This window comes from Nyctereutes procyonoides, unplaced genomic scaffold (assembly GCF_905146905.1).
Source record: "Nyctereutes procyonoides isolate TBG_1078 unplaced genomic scaffold, NYPRO_anot_genome, whole genome shotgun sequence".
Classification (NCBI taxonomy): domain Eukaryota; kingdom Metazoa; phylum Chordata; class Mammalia; order Carnivora; family Canidae; genus Nyctereutes; species Nyctereutes procyonoides.
The window spans coordinates 16,087,763-16,111,629 of record NW_026575134.1 but is presented as its reverse complement, the minus strand read 5'-3'; the positions used below and the strand labels follow the sequence as shown (position 1 = coordinate 16,111,629).

At 37.5% G+C, this 23,867-nt stretch overlaps 1 protein-coding gene across 1 annotated transcript in view; it reads right to left on the bottom strand.

Annotated features, from left to right (window-relative positions):
* The window catches only part of RELN (reelin), a 479,257-nt gene that overhangs the window by 389,638 nt on the left and 65,752 nt on the right, over window positions 1-23,867 (bottom strand). The window lies entirely within an intron of this gene.

The following is a 23,867-nucleotide window of genomic DNA, read 5'->3' as shown; positions in this document are numbered from 1 at the left end:
GTAAAGGTTCTCTGCAGCTTCCAATATCCTGAACATAACGAGAGTTCTAACGTCACCTTCTGGACTGTCCCAAAATCTCATACAAATCTTCTTTCCCCTAATAAAATCCCCAGGCCTCCCAAACCAACATATGGATCTGAGCTCTCCTGTACCAGCTCATCTAAGAAAAAGATATAACCTGGGAACCTGGAATCAAATGTGTTTATGGAGTGAAGATACAGTGATACCTAGGGAAGAATCACAGGGAACTCCTGCAGGTCTCTCAACTCACCTTGGAACTCCAATGCCTCCTCCCACAGGTGTGGCTTGGGCCAGGACCTCTGATATTTGGCTGTTGAAAGCCACAGAGGATCCCAAAAGCTGAAGCAGAAACTCCTTTCCTATTTATATTTCCCTGATGTTAGTATATTGGTAATATTTGTCAGGGCCTAATCTCAACTAATAATTTAGCAACTTTTCTAACAACCGCTTATTTAACATCATGCCAAAGAGATGCCCTCTAAATCCATTCATCCATTGATGGAAATTTAGGTTGTTTCCATAACTCTTATTGTGAATAATGCTATAAAGAACATGGGTGTGCAGATAACCCCTTGAGATTCAAATTTTGATTCCATTGGATATCTACCCAAAAATGGAATTGTTAGATAAAATAGTAAATCTATTTTTAATTTTTTGAAGGCCTTCCACACTGTTTTCCATGGTGGTTGCTCCAATTTACCCTCCTACCAACAGTGCATGACTCCATATCCTCACCAACATTTGTCCTTTATTTTATTTTATTATTTATTTTTTATAATAGCCACCCTAACAGGTGCGAGATGATATCTCATCATGGTTCTGATTTGCCTTTCTCTGACTATGAGTAATGATGAGCACTTTTTCATGCCATTAACATTATTCATTCTTAAAAAAAAAAGAAAATCCTGTCATTTGTGACAACATGGATGGACTTGGAGGGTGTTACATGAAATGAAATAAGCCAGACACAGAAAGACAAATACTACATGATCTCATCTAACTATGGATTCTAAAACAGTCAAACACAAAGCAGAGAGAAGGATGGTAGTTACCATGTCTGGAGGAGGGGGAAATGGTGAGGTGCTTGTCATAGGCCATGAAGTTTCAGTTATGCTAAGTAAGTTCTAGAGATCTAATGTAGTAAGAAGATACTCTGGCAGAGCCATTGCTAGCCTATTTTTGGCCTCTGTAGAAAACAGAAAGACACTCCCTCTGGATGGATGAAGCCCCATGGTCCCACAGCTTGGTAATCCATGGGTGTTTTCTCTTGGGAAACAGCTCCACACCAAAGCATGAGACTTAGCAAGCACATCAGATTTCAGCCCCAGTTGTCAGGAGGCTTTGTGTAAAGCACAAATGTACAGTCATTCACAGCAGCTCTGTTCCCCAGTTTCCAGCCACTTGTCCTGTCTCTGGATGACTGTTACTGACCTACCCTTATCACCCTAGCTTTCTGGTTCCCAGATCCTGGAGTGCCTTGACATTCTCACTTGGCCTGCTGGCCATGACCTGCAAGCCATGACCTCAACATACCAAAAACTCATGAGTTGCAGCTTCTTGTTCTGATCTCCTGTTACCCCGCCATGATTTATCATAAGAGAGAAAATGCAGAGGCCAAAACATAATTATACAGGCTTATATTTATCCAGAGTGATAATGTCAGGAGTGAAGAGGCAGTTTAAACCATCTTTTAACCAATCTATGTACTAAGATCCCAGACTTCTTTCAAAGGTGAAAAGTCTATACTTCACGTCATATAAGTAAAATGCTCTTGCTTTTCTGATTATCACACCTTCAGGAGGCTATTAGCTTTGCTGGCAGCCCTGGAGCTACATGGAAATGTTGGTAGCAGGAAGGCAGATGATTTCACCCATTAACAGTGGAGGATTGAGGGGCATCACCTTTATTTCTCTTCTGAGAATGCTTCTAAGAATTTAATGCCTAACTTAAGAGCTAAAGTGTACCACTCATGGGATGTGTGAAAAGCCACATAAAATTGTATTCTCCTGAGAGTCAAGAGGGTTTAGAGAGGAAAGGCCTGGTGTAAGGCTATGGAAGGAGACTTCTTGCTTTTCCCACTCTGTAGGCACTACCGACAGGGCCAGGTTTATAGGGAGTCAGACACTCCTCCAGAAGATAATACATCCTTCTAGGGGTTATATTAATGTTTCCACATGACAGGGACAGACTAAGAAACAAAGAAAAAGAGCCAGACAGACAGAGGGAAGCAGGCAGGCAGAGACATGGAAACTATAAATGGGAATAGCACTGTGAATACTGGTAAAGACTCAGTGAAATGGTAAGATTTCTGTTATCTACAAAGACTCAAATACTTCCCTGTTAAAGAAGACACTCTTAAGACACACACTCTGAAGTCTCTAATGATCTGAAACAAGACACATTTTCCCAGCTTCCTCCAAGTAGGTGGCACAACACAATAATTTGTGTCAGCTAACGTAACGTAACCTCTCCAACACTGATTTACCTGGCACACTTCGTGTAGAACTTCTCTGTAGACTTCTCTGAGATATGGCCAACTAGTTATCACCAATTCAATTTCTTTTTCAATTTCATGACCTTTTTACTAATGCACTCCTCAATTCACTCATATTCCTTTGACTTCACTCCAGTCCCTCCCATGGCACATTTGGCAATAGTTTTCCCACACTGCTTGTCACCATGCCTTTGGTTTGCTCTCTCCATGTCTTTGATGTCCTGCAGTTGTACCTCTGTCTTAGGCCTTCTTAAGAACACAACATAGATATTTTTAAAAGGTTTTTCTTACTAATTAAGCAAGAGTCTCATCTCATTTCACCTCATTGCAGCTCTAGGACAATGTATCTACAAAACTGTAGAAGATTTTCTTTTGATTCACCCTATGAGACCCTATGATAAGGGAGACCAACGCCCGTTTGGTATCTGAACCACCAAGCACCCTGGATATTTAAATGCTACAGAAAATGGTGTGATCCTTGAGTTCCATTCTCTCTTTGAATCAAAAGGTAGGGAGTAGTAATTGAAAGTGGAATTCCATCAAAGTCTTTATTTGCCTGAGGAGAATTAACTATTTCTTTATTTGCCTGAGGAGAATTAACTACTGATCTAACTGGGTCATCCTCCATTTGTATTTAAAAGGTCTTCCTTGGCCTCCCTGCCTAAGCAAGAATAAAAAATGCTCTTACATCTTGAAAACAACAGTGTTCAGTTTATATGGTTAGTGGGATTACATACCTGACACTGGTTTATAAATTGTAGCATATCATACAAATGTGCTGGGTGGATGATGGGTCTCACCTCATTGTGCTACAGGTTGGTAATAAACATCACTGTGAAGCACACAGCTTATCTCAATGGCCACTGACTTTGCATCAGATTGGTGGTCTTCTCTTCAACCCTTGCCATAATTGTGAATGTGGTCAGTGCCAACATGGATGGCCATTCTTAATAGTCTTTCCTCCTAGCTCTCTGAGAAACTCAACACCAATGACCTTCTTCTCCACTTCACTTCAGCAATACTTCAAATGGCACACTAGATCTTTTCCTGGAATTGTTGCACTTTTAAAGTACCAGCTCCCATATCCCATCTCTGACCAAATACCCCTATTCTTCTGGTCCTTACTACTTTACCCCCACCTCACTGTTTATTCACTATTCATTTATTCAACAAATATCTACTGCCTTTACAACATCACAGAGCCCTCCGATTCCTTTACTTCTCTCATCAATCCCTGTTTCTAGGGCCCTATAGGCCTTCATTCCTTTTTCAATCAGTACAGACCCATTGTGCAGGGCATCATCTGCACCCAGGACGCTCTCTTGCTAACAACACCTAAGAGTCCCTTTGCTTCAGCCCAGAGGAACAGACTAACAAGAGAAGGGAAGAATCTAGTGTGCTGGGGCAAGGTGGGAGAAAGAATGTATCAGAGGTAAGTCTCTGTCCACAGAAAGTCATGCTCCCCTTGGCACAGAACACAATTATTGCTGGTAGGCAGCTGCCTCATCTAGAACTATATTTTCCAGTATGCCCTTGCCTCACCGCAATGTATCCAGACTAAGCCGTATGACTAGTTTTCATTCACCAAATGTGAGTGGAAATGATATATCATTTCTAGGCCAAGATAGTTAAAAAGTAGTTGTGCCTTTTACTCTGTTTTCTCTCTTCAATCAGTAGGAAACTGATGCTCAGGTTCACCTAAGAAGCTTTGTGAAGACAGCAGAGTCTCTGTGCCAACCAGAAATACCCACAGTAAGCTGATACACAAGTGAGGAAACAAATTCCATAGTTTCAAGTCACTGAAATTTTGCAGGTATATATGACAGCACCTAGCAATTCACCAGCAAATTTAAAGAGTGAAAGCAGAGACAAAAAAACAATCATTGAGAGTCTATGTTTTATACTAGGTGGTTTTTCCTCTATGGTTACCATCATTTCCCACCACAGCCACATGAAGATATATCCTTTGTAGACGTGTATTAGGGAATGTGGATAACTTTTGGTAAGGTCACAACCAATTCTGATCAGGTTTGTTTTGGAATCCTTAAGAATGATGGAGGACTAATAAATTTATGATGCTTTGTACCTTGGAATTCATTTCATATTTCAAATACTTTAAAGAAAAATTATGAGCAGGGAGCACAAAAGCTTATTCAGTAATTTTAAATATATTTTAAAATGTGCTCTTATAGCAAGCAGACTTGTTACTTCAAAATTTAATTTTAAAATGTGTTTTTTTTCCACATAATAATCAATCACCTGACAACAGCTCACAGTTTCAGGCGTTCACCCAGGACTGCCATATCTCTGCATACCTCATGATGCATCTTGATAAGCCTGCTCTGCTCCTGACACATTGTGAACATGGGCCACACTCTCTCTGACTATGTAAACTATGCCAGGAACCTAAATACTATCACTGTGGATAATCCAAGGAGCAAATGCTGCTTACATGATGCATAAAGGAATGAGGGGACAAGAGTAGAGAGTACACTGAGGCCAACAGAAAAGGCACAGGGCAGAGAGCTGAGAAAACGTGGGGGGAAGGGACAATGGGAAAGAAGAAATATAGGATTAAAAGAAGGATGGAAAGGAATTATGGAATTGAAAGAAATGAGCAACCACCTAGATGTAGGAGAGAAAATAAGTAAAAGCACTAATGGGGAACTAAAAGGAAACCATCAACAAAATGGAAAGGCAATCTCCTGAATGGAAGAAAATATTGGCAAATCATATATCTGATAAGGGATAAACATCCAAAATATATAAACAGTTCATACAACTCAATAACAACAACAAACTCTGATTTAAAAATGTGCAGGGGATTTGAGTAGACATTTTTCCAAGAAAGACACTTAGATGGTCAACAAGTACATGACAAGATGCTCAACATCAATAATCATCTGGGAAATGTAAATCAAAAGTGCAAAGAGGTATCACCTCAAACCTGTCAGAATGGCTGGTATCAAAAAGACAAGAAATAATAAGTGTTGGCAAGGATTCAGAGAAAAAGGGAATCTTATACACTGTTCGTAGGTATGTAAATTGGTGCAGCTACCATGGAAAACAGTATAAAGGTTTTTCAAGGAATTAAAAATAGAATGACCATATGATCCAGCAATTCCACTTCTACGTATTTATCTGAAGAAAACAAAAATACTAATTTGAAAATATATATGCACCCCCATTTCATTGCAGCATTATTTACAATAACCAACACCTATAAATAGCCTACGTGTCCATCAATTAATGAAGGGATAAAAAAAATGTCACACACACACAGAGGAATATTATTCAGCCATAAAAAAGAAAAATTTGTTATTTGCAACAATATAGATGTACCCTGAGGACATTATGCTAAGTGAAATAAGTTATACAGAGAAAGAAAAATACTGTATGAGGCATCTGGGTGGTTCAGTGATTGAGCGTCTGCCTTTGGTTCAGGGCATGATCCCAGGGTCCTGTGATTAAGTCCCACATCAAGCTCCCAATAGGGAGCCTGATTCTCCCTCTGCCTGTGTCTCTGCTTCTCTCTCTGTGCCTCTCATGAATAAATAAATAAAATATTTTTTAAAAAGAAAATATTATATGATATACATGGAACCTAAGAAGCAAGCAAAGTAATAAAAATAAAAATAAAGCTTATAAATACATAGAACAGATTGGTGGTTGTCAGAGAAGAGGAGGTTGGGGAAGTGGGCAAAATGAGTGAAGGGAGTCCTAGTTATAACTTCTATAACAAACTTCTAGTTATAAAATAGTCATGGGGATGTAAGGTACCTGCAATAATACCATGTTGCACATTTCAAAGTTGCTAAGAGACTAAATCTTAAAAGTCCTCATCACAAGAAAAAAATGTTGTAGCTATTTATGATGATGAATACTGACTAGACTTTTCATGGGGATTATTTTACAGTATATACAAATATTAAACCATGATATGCTGTACACTTGAAACTAATATGTTATGTCAACTATACTTCAATTTAAAATATTTAAAAAGAAAAGAGTGAGCAATCACTAGAGACAGAGAAGAAAGAAGTAAAAGCACCATAGAAGGACTAAAAAGAGGAATTTAAGAAAGAAGAGATAAAAGTAAAAAGAAGTAAGACAGGGCAGAAATGAGAGAAAAGAGAAGAAAATACAAAGAAAAGTAAGGAGCACCCATAAAAGTCATAATGCCTCTCACAAGCCTCGTGTGATCCATCTACCAGCTGCTGAACATCCTCTTCTCCCTCTCCTGTCTTCCCTCCATAGGCCCAGCATCCTGTCTCTTTCCCCAGGGATGGGTCTCCTGCGGCTACTCCGGGGAATAACAACATATCCACTCATGAAATAGTCCTTCCTAAATAAAAAAGTATTAGTAAGTACTTCCATTATACATAAGGTAACTTAAGATTTGAAATTTTTTTTTAATTTCTGGAACCAAATCATTTAAAAAATGTTTAGGTTCAAGCATGTATTGTTTTTTAAAAATGATTTTGGCTCAACAAATCTGTGCAACCCTTTGATATTATAATTCACTTTTTTTACCCTAGTATATAAATTAGTGTCTCATTTAAAACTAAAGGCAAAATAAATAAAATAAAATAAAAAATAAATAAAATAAAATAAAACTAAAGGCATTAGGTCTTGCCAGCATAAGACTGCCTTTTCTAATCCACTCTGAAACTACGATTGTTTTAGGAATTTCCTATTATGTCCATAGGAAATCCTATAGTTCAGAAAGTACCTGCAATCAATTTGTATATTAGCAGTATAACAAAAAACTGATGGCAGAGCTAAAGGGATCTTTAATTCTGAGCCCAAAATAGGAGTTTCCAGAGACAAGAGAAAGACTCTGGGACAGGTTTCTGTGACTGCTATGTCAAAAGGGCTTTGAAGGGAGGCCAGAAGGATCTCTCTGTATCCTTCCAAAGGGCATCCTCCCCAAGTGCATGGGCAGAGGATAGAAAGAGACTGCACAGGGAGAAAAGAAAGAAATTAAAGTTCCCCCTTTCTGGTCCCAAAAGCTGTATTCACAGCTGACTCTCTATGAGGATGGAGTCCAAGGATGCCAATACCCAGCTAGAGATGAGCCAGGCCCCCAGACACTCCTATAGGATGCAGAGCCCTCAGGTGGGGCTCATAACGTTGGACAACCCTAGGGATGTGAGCACCCAGGCTAAGACTCTTCACTTTCCCTCATGTTCACCTGTAGCTCTCATGGATAACCTCTTTGAGGGCTATCTTCACAAAGAAATAAAAGTTCTTACCACTTTCACACTCCATGAGAACATTTAGAGAAAAACAAAATGCGCTGAAATATGGGTAGTGAGTGGTTACTCACCAAATCTTGAAATGTGTCCTATTCAAATCTGTGCTGTAGCTGAATAACAAGTTATTACATGGTCTTGCTCTCTGCAGGGCTTACTGATCACTCGAAACTACAATAGTTAAACCTACACACCAAAGAATGTAATATCTAATGAATGTAAATATCTGCACATAAGTGCCCACACACTTAAGCAACCACAACATTGGAGGGACGGTCTCTTAAAGCAGTTTGCTTTTCAAACTTCTGTAATAAGCACAACCTAGCAGAGAATATACTTTTTATTATGCGACCAAGAACACATAAAAATACACTGAACCAAAGCAAAAATCATGAAACAGTATGTATCTGTGTCATGATGTGCTGAAACATTAAAGAATAAATATTGTATATCCCAAGGCTGAGGGTCATTAAGATTAGAAATGTGTATAACTGATAAGTGAATTGGTTAAGTGATTCCTCATCATCAAACTAATTAGCAGTCTAGTAAAATGGAGTAAAACAATTAACACCACACTGATTCTCCTTCTTTCATTCTTTGAAGACAGTCTTTGAAGACTAAAATAGGGCTGAGGTCTGAATATAAGGGAATAGATGACAAAAATAAAATTTCTATTACAATAGCCATTTCCAGATCTTTCAGTGTATTAAGTGTAAGTGTGTGTACAAGGATTAAAATGTTCCTGCTACAAAGCTATCTTTACTCTTTCATTCATTTCAAAAGAAAGTAGCAAACATATTCTTCATTTCCATCACTATCTAAGAAACCATTGATTCCTACCAAGTGTTCTATTATCTTCCTATCTTTTGAACAATTCAACGTTTTATTATTCACAGAACTTCTAAGTTCTACAAGATTTTTTCACCTACAGTATACTCTTCACTGCAATGAAGATTTTGCAAAAAATAAGTTTTTTTAAAAGTGTGCATTCATCAAGAAATAACTGAATTTTAATTTTTGCTCAATGATTAAAAGACTCCCCAAACAAATGGAATTTTAAAACACTTAAATTATCAGGCAGTGTGTATTAAATGCTTGGCACTACCCACTCACTCATTAGTATAAATGAAAAAATCAAAAATAGGTTTAAAAGCATGCTACTCTTTAACAAAAAACTGTTAACTTTAAAAAAATGATTTAATGGATGTGTTTTCAAATACTCGTGAAGAATAGCATAATGGTAACTCCTGCTTAACAAAAACAAAGAAAACTGGCAGTCAAGCTTTTATTTTCTTTTTGTGAATCTCCAGCTATCCATTTCACACACTCAAGTCTTAACTCTCATAAGCTGAAAAAACAGAGGAGGCTGTGGTCCAATTTCATAAGGACATTTTAAGCTTGAGAAAGCCCATGCAATTATTAAGATCAAGAGAAAAGCAAATTAATGAAGCCTCAAATCCTAGGTGTTAACAGCAGAGTAGAACCCAGCAGTGGGTGTTTTTAATATTTAGCACCAAAGAGACACTAATTATTGAATGTAAGGACTGCCCACCTGAAGCACTATAACACTAGGTCAGGGTCACACAGTCTTTACTCCCCCCATGCCCGGTTCTGGCTCAAGGATGTCATCTTTCCATGGTGTATTTATTTATTTAACAAGAGAACTTTATCTGTAAACTTTCTTGACCAACACTGACTTGGCATCAACTCATCAGTTAATTAACTGTTAACAGATTCTTCTAGATATGACTGCTACACAGATATTTTATCTTCCTGTTAATTAGTAATTATGCACTGGCAAGAAAAACAGTGTTTCTTTCCAATTATCCCAGAACTCAGTGATTATTTAAACTTGGTTAATTAGCATTAGAGGGTTGTACATCTTCTGGGCAAATTGTGTTTGATAATCCCTATTAAAATATACATGGTGGTTGTTGACTTGTAACAAGAAAAAAAAAAGGCAGTTCAAAGGGTATTAGATACAGCACGAGGCAAACGGGGGCCCATTAAAATTTCCCCGACTGCTCTAATGAGAATGCCGAGGGTCATTTCTGCCTAGTTTACCATCTGTTTGGTTTCTGGCATGTGTCTCTGGTGTGAAGGGAGTGTCCTGAAGCCCATTTGGCTTATCACAGTGTAATCCGGGAGTCTGAAGCAATTTCAGTCGCTTGTAACGTGGTGCATTAACATCAGGAGCTTACACATGTGGGATGACAAAGTTTTACGTGTAAAAATAATGCCACATTAAATGAAAAAGTTCCTGACTTTTTTAAAACAAGCAGACAATGGTTAATGAGAAACTTTTAGAAATATTGTATATGAACTCTGTATCTACTTTGTACTCACCTGAAGATTACAAAGATTGAAAATAGCTACTTTAAAAAAAAATCAAGCAAAATAGTTACTTTTTTAGTCTCCATCATCTGGAGCACATTAAAAAGTAAGATTTGCATTAGCAATGGCTTCCTTAGCCTGGACACAGAAAGCAAAGACCATAAAAGAAAAAATTGATAAATTAGAGTTCATCAAAATCTAAAACTTCTACACATCATAAGAATCCATTGAGGAAAAGAATAGGCAAGTCATAGGTGGGACAATATATTCACGAAACATATACCTACTAACAGACTAGTACCCAGGGTATGTTAAAACTCCTATAACTCAATAATAAGACAATTCAACTTTTTAAAATGAAAAGATACTTGACAAAAGTTGCCAATAGCACATGAAAAAGTGCTCAGCAGGGGGTGGATCAGTCGGTTGAGCATCCAGCTCCTGGTTTCAGCTCAGGTTGTGATCTCATGGGTCATGGGATGCAGATGTGCTTCGGACTCTGCACTCAGCAGGGAGTCTGCTTAAAGATTCTCTCCTGCCTCTCCCCCACTTGCACATACACACTCTCTCTCTCAAACACATCTTTAAAAAAAAAAGTGCTTAACATCATTAGTCCAGCTGGGAATGCAAATTAAAACCACAGTGAGATACCACCATATACCCACCAAAATGGCTAAAATTAAAAACACTGACAACACCAAGTGTAGATGAAGATGCAGAACAACTGCAACTCTTTTATAATTTTCTAATGTTCTGCAACATTATATTCCTGTACTTTTATTAATTTATATTTAAATTTTTATATTCTAAAAGTATCCATGCACTTTTTATATTCAGAGTATGAAAAGTACAACCTTTTGGGAAAAGGTCTGGCAGCTGCTTATAAAACAATACACAGCAGTTTCACTGCCAAGTATTTACCCAATACAAATTAAAACAAGGGGGCACCTGGGTGGCTCAGTCAGTTAAGCATCCAACTTAGATCTCAGCTCAGGTCTTGATTTCAGGGTCATGAGTTCAAGCCCCACAAAAGAAAAAAAAAAAAAGCAAAAACATATATTCACAAAGAGACTTACATGACTATGTACATATAGCAGCTATATACATAATAACCAAACCAAGAAACAATCCAAGTGTCCAAAAGAATATTATTCAGCAATAAAAGGGCACAAAGTATTGATACAACATGGAAAAATCTAAAAAAATATTCTGCTAAGTGAAAGAAGCTTATACAAAAGGGTATGTATTCCATGACTGCATTTATACAAAGTCCCAGAACAGGCAAAACTAATCTATGGTGGAACAAAATCAAAATTGGTTGCTTTTGGGAAGTGAGAGTTGATGGAGGAGAGGCATGAGAGAACTTTCTGGGGAATGGTAATATTCTATATTTTGATAAGGGTCTGAATTACACAGGTTTACACACTGATCAAATCTAACCTTATGTATCCCTAAGAATGTGCATTTCAATGCATACAAATTTTACCTAGCTAGTGGGTGCTCACTGTAAAATTCTTTGTGATGTACACTTGAAATTCTTCATAATGAAATGTTTTTAAAAAAAGACTGAGATACTTCAATCAAATCCCTATTACATCATCTTTAAAAATAACAACAGTTCATTAGATGAGTACCTAAACATAATATAAAACCATATAAGTATAACTGTGATGGCATTTCTTTCACCGGCTCGTTTGGTCACATCAGCCTTGCACATGCCGGAGTAGATACCATTGCTTTTCTGTCTGATTTTTGGGTTTCCACACGTGGGCTTATCTGGTATGTTCTTATGTGTCCGTTTATCTAGGGTATGCCCCAAAATCATCTGTTTATTTCATTTGAGCCTATTGTTATTCTAATATAATTTCATTCATTAACTGGTATTTAAATTGATAAAAAACGAGCACTTCTAAGAGATTATATATATATATATATATATATATATATATATATATACACACACACACTAATTTGAATGCTTCGAACAGACTTGATAAAAAGAACCAAAAGAGGGGCTTAGTTGGTTAAGCATCTGCCTTTGGCTCAGGTCAGGATCCCTGTGTCAGGTTCCCTACTCAGCAGGAGAGTCTGCTTCTCCCTCTCCCTCTGCCCCTCCCTTCACATGTGCTCCCTCTCTTTCTCTCTCTGTCAAATAAATAAAATCTTTAAAAAAATGAAGAAATATATTCTTCAATATGTTTAGAAATGGATGAGCTTTTAAAACATGTCAAGTACAAGAAGCCAGTCATAAAGGCCACGTTGTTACATGATTTTATTTATATCAAATGTCCGGAACAGGTAAATACATAGAGGCAGAACGTAGATTAGTGGTCAACAGGGGCTGGGAGGAGAGGGATGTAGGACTGACCATATTTAATTGGCACAGGGTTCTTCCTGGGGTGATGGAAATGTTTTCAGATTAGTTAGTGGCAATGGTTGCAGAACACTAAACATACTAAGAATCACTGGGTTGTCCACTCTAAAATGGTTTTATGTTATGTGTGTTATGTTATCTCAAAATAAAGGTATATTAAAGATTCTAAGAAGTGTTATTTAATTTTGTTTAACCAGCATATTGCAAGCTTTTTTATATCGCCATACCATGTGTCTTGCTATTAACGCATCATAAGACAATAATGACTGCAAGAGGGAATGTGGGAAAAAAGGTGCTGTTAGCACAATATTTTAAAATTCATTCCAAGACATGTCTGGTATCTCTTTGTTAAAAATGGGACAAGAAATAGGGAAAAGGGAGAGGAAAGGCTATGGACTTGAAGGATAAACTTCGTCAACCTTGTAATTGTTCTAGAGCCACTCATTTGTCCCATTCTCTAGAAACAGAAAGCCAAACGTCAACTAAATTCTTCCTTTATTAGGAACAGATTTCACTCCATTTCTGTTCTTAGTGTTAGAAATGGTGTTGGATCGCACAGACAAAAAGCTGGTTGAAAAGAATCTTCTCAATGCAAATAGCTAATTATTTTAAGAAGAAAACCATTAGGGATAAACAAATGTCTTCCCAGGGCATGATCTCTGATAGCGCCATTTATTTCACTTTTAACTTGCTGTTTACTCAAGTTCATGTGGAGAGGTACTGTTCTGAAGAAGAACCAGAAATAACATCATTAACTAGATAATGGCAACAACATGGTTCCAATGTCTGAAAACATGTGGAAGGAAAAAGCAGGAGGGAAGCTCTGTCTGAACTTTTACCAAAATACTAACAATTTCGCTATTCTCTTTTCCAAAATGGCAACTCCCACATGAGCAAGCATCTTTCCATTCAGACATTCAGAGTCCCCCAAAACAGTAATTTAGTTGTGTGCTTGCCTCAGAGAGCAGCCTACACATCTATTAGGCAGCATGCACAGCTCAGCATCAGAGGGCTGAATGCAGACTACACAATGGAAGGCAAGAGTGGAAACAGAACCAGCACTTGGTGAAGTGCCATTACTGGACTCCTACATCTGCTGTCAAATTCGTATGCTGCATCCAGAACTATTTTTTAGGTGATGCCAAGGATTTGCTTTCACAACTTTTTTTTTCCTAATACTCCAAAGATTATTATCAGAATTGTTTCTAGAAAGTAATAACATGATACAATTATTTTAAGTTGTTCTGAGATTCAACGGCCAAGAAAGAGGCAGCCAACGTTAACCAAGAGTATTTATAAATCAATTCCTGTGAACATGGAACATAAACTCATTTATCATTACCTAGATAACCAAAAGAAGGACTGGCAAACTTCAAGAGTAAATCACATTACAAGCAAAATGACTGCTAGATCAGAGTAAGAATTCAAAGTCTATTCCCTTAAGTGTATACTTTGATCTTTTTTTCCTGTTAAAATGGACAGTCTGGCATACTACAAAAAGTGTCACTCTTCTAGAAAATATTATCTCTCATCAGCAAAGAGCCATGATTCCTAAGTGGTTTTTAAAAGTATTATTTAAGGAAGAAAGTAAAATATTCCTGACTTGGTCTTTATCTAGTAAGGTATAAGACCTCATTTATAGAAACTTATTTTCCAGAATTACTCTTAAAAGCTTTGACATCAGAAAGTACCCCACATAAAAACCTATTGCTCTGTCCTAGTTTGTTCAAAGCCTCTTCACAATATGTTAGCACTGACAGACAAAATCATAACAAAATAATCTCAAAAAATCATAACTTATATAGCATAGTGGCAACTTCCATTAGAATTCGCTCTAAACATGTGACCTTCCTGACATTTATTTATGAACAACCAGCTTTCTGTGATTCTGAGCACATGGATTTGACCAGAAATAAGCAGGAGAAAGGAATCGGAGGTTCTCTCCTTCCTTAGGGATACATTTTTAAAGTATCTACAAGGGTTTCAGGGCATATATTAAGGCTAAATTCCAGAATCTGCTAAGTGTCCAGAAAAAAACTGACAAGGTAAAGTATGAAGGAGCTATAAAATAGATGAGTGTGGTATTTTTTTTCCTAAAGGAAAGAAACAAGTTACTTACTGATTTTTTAACAAACATTTACCTTTTTCAATTGCATAAGAAATTATATGAGAAAAGCACTGAAGTTGAAACAGGCAGTTACATGTATATACCAAGAAACCTTCCTTAATCATCCCACTTGATGTAATCTTAAAATATGTTCCAAAGAAATTACAGAGGCATCATTTTTGAAAGGTCTAAGAGATAAAATAGTAACTTAATGATATGTATCATTAGGACACTGACATACCCTAAGATAGGAGGCTGGAGTGGAAAATCTTGAATTTCTTTCTGTCCCTTGATTCTAAAGAAGTCACTTTATCAATCTCTCTCCTATCTAAGGGCATTGGTGTCTGCCACCACTGGGAACAAAAGAGACAAAGTGGTAGACAGGGTACTAAATTTTCCAAGAATCTCTGATGATAAAACTTGCATATTTTTGTATGGTGTTAAATATATGGACAGATGTATAGACTTATATGTACATATATAGATTCAGAAATATCCTCAAAGTTAAAGACATTAAATATTCACTCTCTTGTCCATACCAGGACACCTGTGCACGTGTTTACTGATGTCAGCTCTAGTAGTAAAATACCCCACAAATCCTGAGAGATATGTATTAGTTTATTTATTCAATAAATATTTATTGAGCACTTGTTATATGCCATAAGAGTGAAGAAGACTAGATCATCTCTTGTCCTCAAAGAGGGATAAAGGTTTTAAACAAGCAAATTCAATAGATTGTTAGAGATAGCTGGTGGAGTTCAGGGAAGAGATTGAAATACGGAGGAGGGAATAGAGAATTCTAGGTGGGCGGGTGCCAGGGAAGAGCAGGGAATGGGGTCATAAAGGGTCAATAGAGGAGGTGAGTCAGGACAGAGGTCCTAAAAGATGGCAGGATGTCTGCCCAGCAGAGATAACCAGAAGGAACTCCAAACACTATAAACAAAGGCATGTAGTTTAAAGTAGCTGTGATTTTGGAACTGTATGCAGGTTAAGATTGGTGCACAGGTGTCTGTGTGTGTGTGTGTGTGTGTGTGTGTGTATAATGAGAATGGATTGGAAACGTGGGTTACTGTGATTGGTGTATGTGTGTGTGTGATGAGAATGTACTGGAGATGTGAGTTATTGAGAGTGGGATGTGTGTGTGTGTGTGTGTGTATGTGTGTAGTGGGAATGTATGTGACTGTAAAGGATAGAAGGAAGAGTCGGGAGCCCTAAGACAGGGCTAGAGCAGAAAGGGCCTTATTTGAATCAAGACTCTTTGGGTTGTAATATAAACCAACTCAAGTGGGTTTGGAGGCTTGGGCTGTGAGGAGAGCTTAAGGAGAAACTATAGAGTCCAGTTTTAATTATGACTTCGCAACTCCCTTTACGTGCCCTTCAGCAAGTTACTTACCCTCTCTGTGCCTCAGGTTCTTATCCTCTAAAAAATGAGGATAATTAGTAGGATTTTTGTTAGGATCAAAAGAGGTAATACCTGCAACACATCTGCCATATAGCAAGTGCTTGATAAATGTGAGCTATTTTTATTATTGTTTCTTAAAACCCAAGAAAATCAGAACCTGATGGGAAGAAAGCCAAAAATAAGAGCCTGGAAAGCTCTGGCACATCAAGCAGCATTCTGTCTCCACTTCTCTTCTCCCTGCACAATATTCCTCTGAGCCCTTGTTGATGATGGCTTCCCAGACCTCCCAAAGGTTTACACATGCCTTGATCTAGCTCATGAAGAGTTGGACTGGGAATGAGACTTGATTCCAAATTCCCATACTAGTAAATTTAATTGACTCGGCTTGGCTTGTAGATCTCATTCATAGTTTACATGGGGCCAAAGGGTTGGGGTAAAATCATGCCACAATGGCCTCTCTTGAATGGCAGGAAGGGGGGCAGAGAAAAAATTCATCTTGATTTTTAGATTTAATCATTTTCGGGTTTTAAGCCACAGAAGGGACTAAACAATTTGATCTTCAAATGTTTTAGAGCTGCTGATAAGTATCAAAGAATGTTGTTTTTTCCAATTGCTTTACATCTTCCTTAAACTTTTTCTTTCCCAATTTGTACAACCCTAGCTCCTTTTAAGAATCTGGGAACTGTCAAACTTCCATCTACTAAATAAAATGTGGTCTAGCCATACAAGGAAATACTATGTTTAACTATAAAAAGGAACAAACTACCGATGTCTGCTACAACATGGATGCACCTTGAAAACATGATGCTAAGTAAAAGAAGCCAGACACAAAAGGCCACATATTATAGGATTCTATTTACACGAAATGTCCAAAATAGGCAAATGCATAGAGATATAAAGTAGATCAGTTGTTGTCAGGGACAGTGTGGGGAAAGGAATGGGGAATGAGTGCTAGATGGGGATGGAGTTTCTCTAGGAGGTGATGAAATATTCTGAAACTAGATAGTGATGTTGGCTGTAGACCCTTGTGAATATATTGGAAATCACTGAAATGTCTATTTCAAATGGTAAATTTTATGGTATGTGAATTACATTTCAAAAAAAAAGTGAGAACTGGATATGATGTCGGAACACCTGGTTTTACTCATCACACTTACACCATTTCTTGTAATAGCCATGACTTGCCCTTCCTAAGCCTGGCTTCCTTACCTATACATTGGGACAGGGACTGAGCCAGGGTCTACCAAAGGTCTATTTCAGCTCTAAATTCAACAGGAAAGAAACTGGGTGCATTACTTGCATCCAAATTAAAGTCAACCTTCCTCTTCCAAACATTCTGCCACTGGAACTATTTACTCATTCTGTTAGCTCTTTCAAAGAAAGAATTCTCACTTCTTTCTGAGTTTTTAAATAATAACTATTTTAGGGGCTCAGTCGGTTAAGTGTCCCGCTCTTGGTTTCAGCTCAGGTCATGGTCTCAAGAGTCGTGATACTGAGCCCCAGCCGGGCTCCACACTTGGGAGGAAGTCTGCTTGAGATTCTCTACCCCTCCCCCTGCTTTCTCCTGTGCATATGTGCACGCATGCTCTCTCTCAAATAAGCAAAATAAATAAAACCTTTAAAAATAAATAATACCTATCTTAAGTACATATACTAGGTACTTGAATAGATAACTCATTTAATCTACCCAATAATTTTGTGAATAAGGCACCTTTGTTATCATCCTCATTTTACAAATGCAGACATGGAGGCTTAGGAAAAGAATGAATGTGGCCTAAGTTAGGAAGAAGCAGTGGCAGGTGGGCGTGGAACCTGAACTGTCTAGCTCTGGAGGTCATGTGATGCCTGAGGTGCCTTTCTCCTCTAATTCCTCCCCATGGCCCAAATCTCATGCCCCTCAACTTTTGCTTTAGCAATTTGTTAACTGACTAATTCAACAGCTTTACATTCATCATGTCCACTATTCTAGTAAATGATTCTTTATAGTTATTTAAGAATTGGGAAATAATCCCCGAATTCTTTGTCATATGTCAAATACAAACTACATTATACTATTTCTTAATGAAAGTAATGCTGGCATAAGCAAATGGAATTGAGACCAAATTAATGAGTTAAGACCAAACTTAGGTTAATACCCAGTAAATAGGAAAAATTAATGGCAATTTCAACTCTTGTCAGCTATGCTCCTGGTACCATTGACAACAGCAATTTGTTTAATTAACTTAAAGTCTTCTTGTTAATTATAGATCATTTACCATATCCAATAAAAGGTCATGCCTTCAAAATCCCTGAATATGTTTAAAATTCCTCAAGCGTGTTACAAAGCATTTCTTTTTTTTTTAAGATTTTATTTATTTATTAGAGACAGAGAGAGAGAGAGAGAGAGGAGAGAGAGAGAGGCAGAGACACAGGCAGAGGGAGAAGCAGGCTCCACGCAGGGAGCCCGATGTGGAACTTGATCCCCGGTCTCCAGGATCACACCCTGGGCTGAAGGCGGCGCTAAACTGCTAAGCCACCAGGGCTGCCCCAAAGCATTTCTTTGTAAAGAGACAGACAAAATAAATTTAACAAGATCATTCTGAGTAATTTAGCTTAATTTAGGCTAGCCAATAAATAGCATTATTATAGAGGATTCATTCAATGAAGTTGCTAGTGGCTATCCCCTCTTGGTAAATATTAAAACCTAAACATACGTATATAACATTCATAACATATGTGTGGGTCTCAAAGGCACAAGGATAGGACACCTAAGACTGAACTGTAGCTAATGCCCAGTGATGTAGAAGTCCTAGTGACAATTAGTAAAGTCATAAGGTTTTACTTAGTTTCAAAGTGAAGGAATACCAAAACTTAGCTTAAATGAAGCCTATATTTCTATTTTTAATGACAACAAAACAAAGTAGTGACAAAAATTTGCATCATGGCAATGAAACATTAATATACAATCTAAATCTACTGGTAAAGTATACATTTTTAAACTAGTAACCAACATAAGATTTACTACAATTTTAAATCTTAAAACATGTAAATAATTTGTTTTATAAGTATATCCTTATTCATCTAAAGTTAGAGTGTCAAATTATAGTAAAAAAATCAGATCATTAATTTAAAAAGTTCTACCACCATGTTTTTAAAATGGTACTGAAGATATTAAATTTGTATGTTAGTTGCCTAATCTCTATTAAAAACATAATGTGGAGGGCGCCTGGATGGCTCAGTCGGTTAAGCATCTGCCTTCAGCTCAGGTCATGATGTCAGGGTCCTGGGATCCAGCTGGATGGGCATCAGATTCCCTGCTCAACAGCGAACCTGTTTCTCCCTCTCCCTCTGCTACTGCCCTTGCCTGTGCTGTCTCAAATAAATAAAATATTTTTTTAAAAAATGACATGATTGAATGTTTAAGAGAAAAAGATTAAAAAGAAAAAATCTTGGATCTATTCACCCTATTTTCTCCCCAAACTTGGATTTTATCAAATCTTGCCATTTTAAGAATTTTGTAATTTATCAAATGACTGGCTCTAGAATGCCTCATTATTATAGAAAAAGGAAATACATAGAAAATTACAAAAGTTTACATGAAAAACTGTTAAAATGGCTCATGTACTAGCTGAGCACAATGATTTAGCAATGGCAAAGCACAAACGTTTAATTTATGCAAGGTCTAACAATTTGAAGTGTGGCTGCTACTCATCAGACCTGCAAACCCAGTTCTCCGGTTTTAGAGCCAGAATATCAAAAATGAGTAAAATGCTTTTAGAGCCAGAACACTAAATATTGAGTAAAATGCATTTCAGCCTCTGGAAAAAGAATAATTTTGTATGAAAGGATATTCAAATAGCCCTTCATTGAGCGACCACAAAGAGCCTTGAAGATTTACATGATTGAGCTGGAATTCAATGCCAAAGACAAGAGGAAGCATTTTTTTTTCTTCTGGGATGCACAAAGAGATATCCATAATTAAACATCACTCTTCCCTAGAGCAGCATGTTTTCTTATATTGACAAGCAAAATGAGGTATTTCAAATCATGCATTGCTGGCATACAGTCATCTTTTGCAAAGCTATTGTTTTAATGTATTTCTGGCTATTAGGCATTTGTCTATTTTTGGTCAGTGAGGCATGCATTTTAAAGAATTCTGGTTTTGCATAAAAGGCTGTAGTTATGTTAGTGGAATTACATTTATACAACAGTATCTTAAGAATAATTACAGCCTTATTTTGGCTAGTCACACACACATTTTATATTTAAAGGAGAGCGGCTGTAACTTTCATGTAATTAGTACAATTAAAATTAACTATAAAAGGAAAAAACTTACAGAAGTACTTTTTTAGACTCAACTTTATGTTTTACTTTGTCTTATTTAACACAGCTAGTTAAATATATCACACACTAATCCTATGGTGTGTTGGGAAAATGCCAAACAAACCAAGTTTGCTTAACATTCCATCAATCAAGTCAGAGCCTAATGACAGATTACATATTCAATAACTCTTTTGTTCTAGATCAAAGAATGCTACATTTTTTTCAGCCTGATCCTAATAATATAACTACTAAACTACCAAAAAGCAGCGATTTTTTTTCCAATTTACCTTCTGTAAGAGTTTCTTCTCCTTTCTTAAATGCACCCCACTCAAATCTTCATTTTCTTAAGTTGGAAAGAATATGTCAAACTTAAATCAAACACCGAAAAATTATTGTGCTTTAGTTTTCTAAAGTGACCATTTATTTAAAGACATTTTATCTGCTCTCTATTCAAAAACATCACTTAAAAATTAAGTCCGTTTAATAATATTGAGGTGTATAACAATTTTCTTTTTAAGGTAATTTACCGCTATCATCTAAGTCCACATAAAATTATTTGGATATCACTGGAACTTACAAAAGATCTCACTTATCTACCCACCCATATAAAAATTATGTCCTATACTGGTAGGAGACCTGAGCTGTGGTTACAGAAATCAAACCACCACGAATGGACTTCATGTTTTGGAAGCCTCTTCAGACCAACAACCTAATGATACAGGGTTAATGGTGATGGGAAGACTAGGTACAATTTAAGCTAATCAAAAAACATTCTCATTCAAGTGAAACTGCCTTTTTTCCAGCTTTCAAAGTCACCACAGAAAATGTCTCAAAGCTCGGATGTCTCAAATAACTCCTAACAATCGGGGCACCCTGGTGGCTCAGTGGCTTGAGCCCCCCAAGTCAGGGCTCTGCATTCAGTGCGGAGTCTGCTGGAGAGTCTCTTTCCTCTCCCTCTACCCCTCCCCTTGCCCCCTCGCTCTCAAAAAAAAATCTTTCAAAAAACAATAACTTCCAAAAATTGCATTTCCATTTTTTTTTTACAGATTTTATTTATTTATTCATGAGAGACGAGGGGGCGGGGGCTAGGGCAGAGACACGGGCAGAGGGAGAAGCAGGATCCCTGCAGGGAGCCTGACATGGGAGTCGATCCCAGGACTCCAGGACCATGCACTGGGCCAAAGGCAGGCGCTAAACCACTAAGCCACCCAGGGATCCCCAACAATTCCATTTTTAGTTTTTGTTTGGCTTACTAGCTAAAACCGGAAGCAATATGACACTTGCATTTTATGTGTCCTTTCAAAATGTGTTTACAATGTACTTAGTTTTTTTCATGATTTTTTTTTTCATTTAAAGCCTCTATATTGGCAAGTGATAGTTATTTCATTCAGCCGAGTCCTCTCGAATCATCTGGATCTACTAATCCCAGATTAATTCTCCCAAGAACTGTTTTTTGCCCCTCAAAGGGAGTACATACAAGTCCTGGACCAGGGTGAGCAACTGTGTTAGTTATCAGGATAATTCTGGAATACCAAGTTTTACCAAGTGTTTCTTCTGTGCTTATTAGGGCTTCACATAAATAACCTCCTTTAATTCTCATGAATCTTATGAAGGAGGTGCCTTACCAATGCCCTTCACAGATGAGGAAATTAAGTTGACATCTCAGCTCAACCCTACTTTCTGAGGAAAGCCTCTCTTAACTCGATCCCATTCACTCCAGACTAGATGGAGTTTCCCTGGCATACCGTTTCCCTGTACTCAGTACTTCTGCAAGCTTGCTTCTAGCAAGGTTTGCAATTATGTATTTATATGGTCATTTAAATAACGTTGGTCTCTCCTATTTAATTAACGAAGAGTGGTTCTCTAACTTGAGTGTGTATCAAAATCACCTGGAGTGCTTCTTAGAAAGTGGTCACTGGGTCTCACCCCCAGAGTATCTCACTCGCTGAGTCTAGGGACAAGCCTGGGATGCTGTAATCAGATTCCAGATGCTGCTGCTGCTGCCACTGCCAAGCCTGGACTGACCCAGTACAGCAGTTCTCAGCACTGCATGACCAGTTCTTTCAACCCAACAACCCAAATGACATTAAGAACAATGGATGCCCACACCCCACTCCCAGAGGTTTTGATTTAACTGGGCTGAGGTAAAACCCAGAATGCCTTATCCCAAATATTGTATTCTTTGACTCAAAGATGGTTTATCTAAAAGTCGAATTTAACCAGATGTCCTGTAAATTTTTACTTGTGAAATCCAGCAACCCTGCTTATGAGTCCTGTTGTAACATAACAGGCAGCATATCATATATATTGTGTAAAGATACAGGACTGTAAATTGACCTTTCACCTCTGCAGCGCACAAAAAGGATGGAGCTAAATAAGCAAATTTGGGAACCTAAGATTTTTTTTCTTGAGGATTAGAACTTAGAAGTAGTTATCAACACATTGTACAAGCTTATCTGAGATCTTTTAAAAATAGGGCAAATTCTCAGGGTCAAATAAGTTAACATGATGATTAAATGACTTCCAGGTTCTGTTAAGCCCTGAGGCGGTGAGTGTCCTATTGGGCCAGCAGAGTGACAATGGAACATCACCAGTACTGCTCTGACATCAATCAGTGAGTCACCTGGGCAGAGCTACTGCTAGGACTTGGCGCAGAGGAGATGCCTTTCATATATCAAAAGTAGATACAAATTATCTATTTAATAAATACCCCAGAAAAGATAAAATGCTGAACACATGGCTGCCTCTGATAACGCAATTCTATCTTTTTCATATCAGTGTAGGGAGTCTTGTGCAGTTTTCCAATTTCAGAGTAAGATCAGTGATTTCATGTCTTACATAAACGGATATATTAAATTTGCATTTTTGATGCTGAAAAGGGACTATTTAATTCCAGCTTGGCATGTTTACCGCATAATGGGCAAACTAGGGATTTCCAAATTGAGAATTCTCTGAGCTCGGTGATGATCCTACAGCCTTCTGTCTCCCCATATAAGTAACCTGCCAGGTCTCTGATTCAAGGACAAGGACTCCACAGAAGTGTTCTAAATATTAAAACACATTCTTTTCATGAATACTTATGGATTTCAATCATTTCAACAATCATTACTATCTTCCATTTTGTACAATGCTTACTTGCCAAACTTAACATGATACTTTGCACTTAACCCAGGATCCTAAGAACTGTTTATAAAAAAACAGCTTATTGAGGGGCACCTGCTGGCTCAGTCAGCAGAACGTACAACTCTATCTCAGGGTCATGAGCTCAAGCCCCATGTTGGGGGTACATTTATTTAAAAAAATAATAATAAAACTTAAAAAAAAGGTTATGAACTAATTGCATGGGCATCAAACAGAATGCCAATTCCAGCAACCTAAATGTCAGAACACAGAGATTTACTTGAACCCACAAGACCAAGTATAATAGTAGCAGTAGATGGGGAGGGATGGAAAGATTGTCACACCAGGCTTGTGGTTGGCTGTACATTCACAAGACATTTCAATTCACCTAACTTCAAACAAACAACACAAAAATCACTTCAGGTTAGTTTCTCTGAAGTCATCAATGTCTGATACTT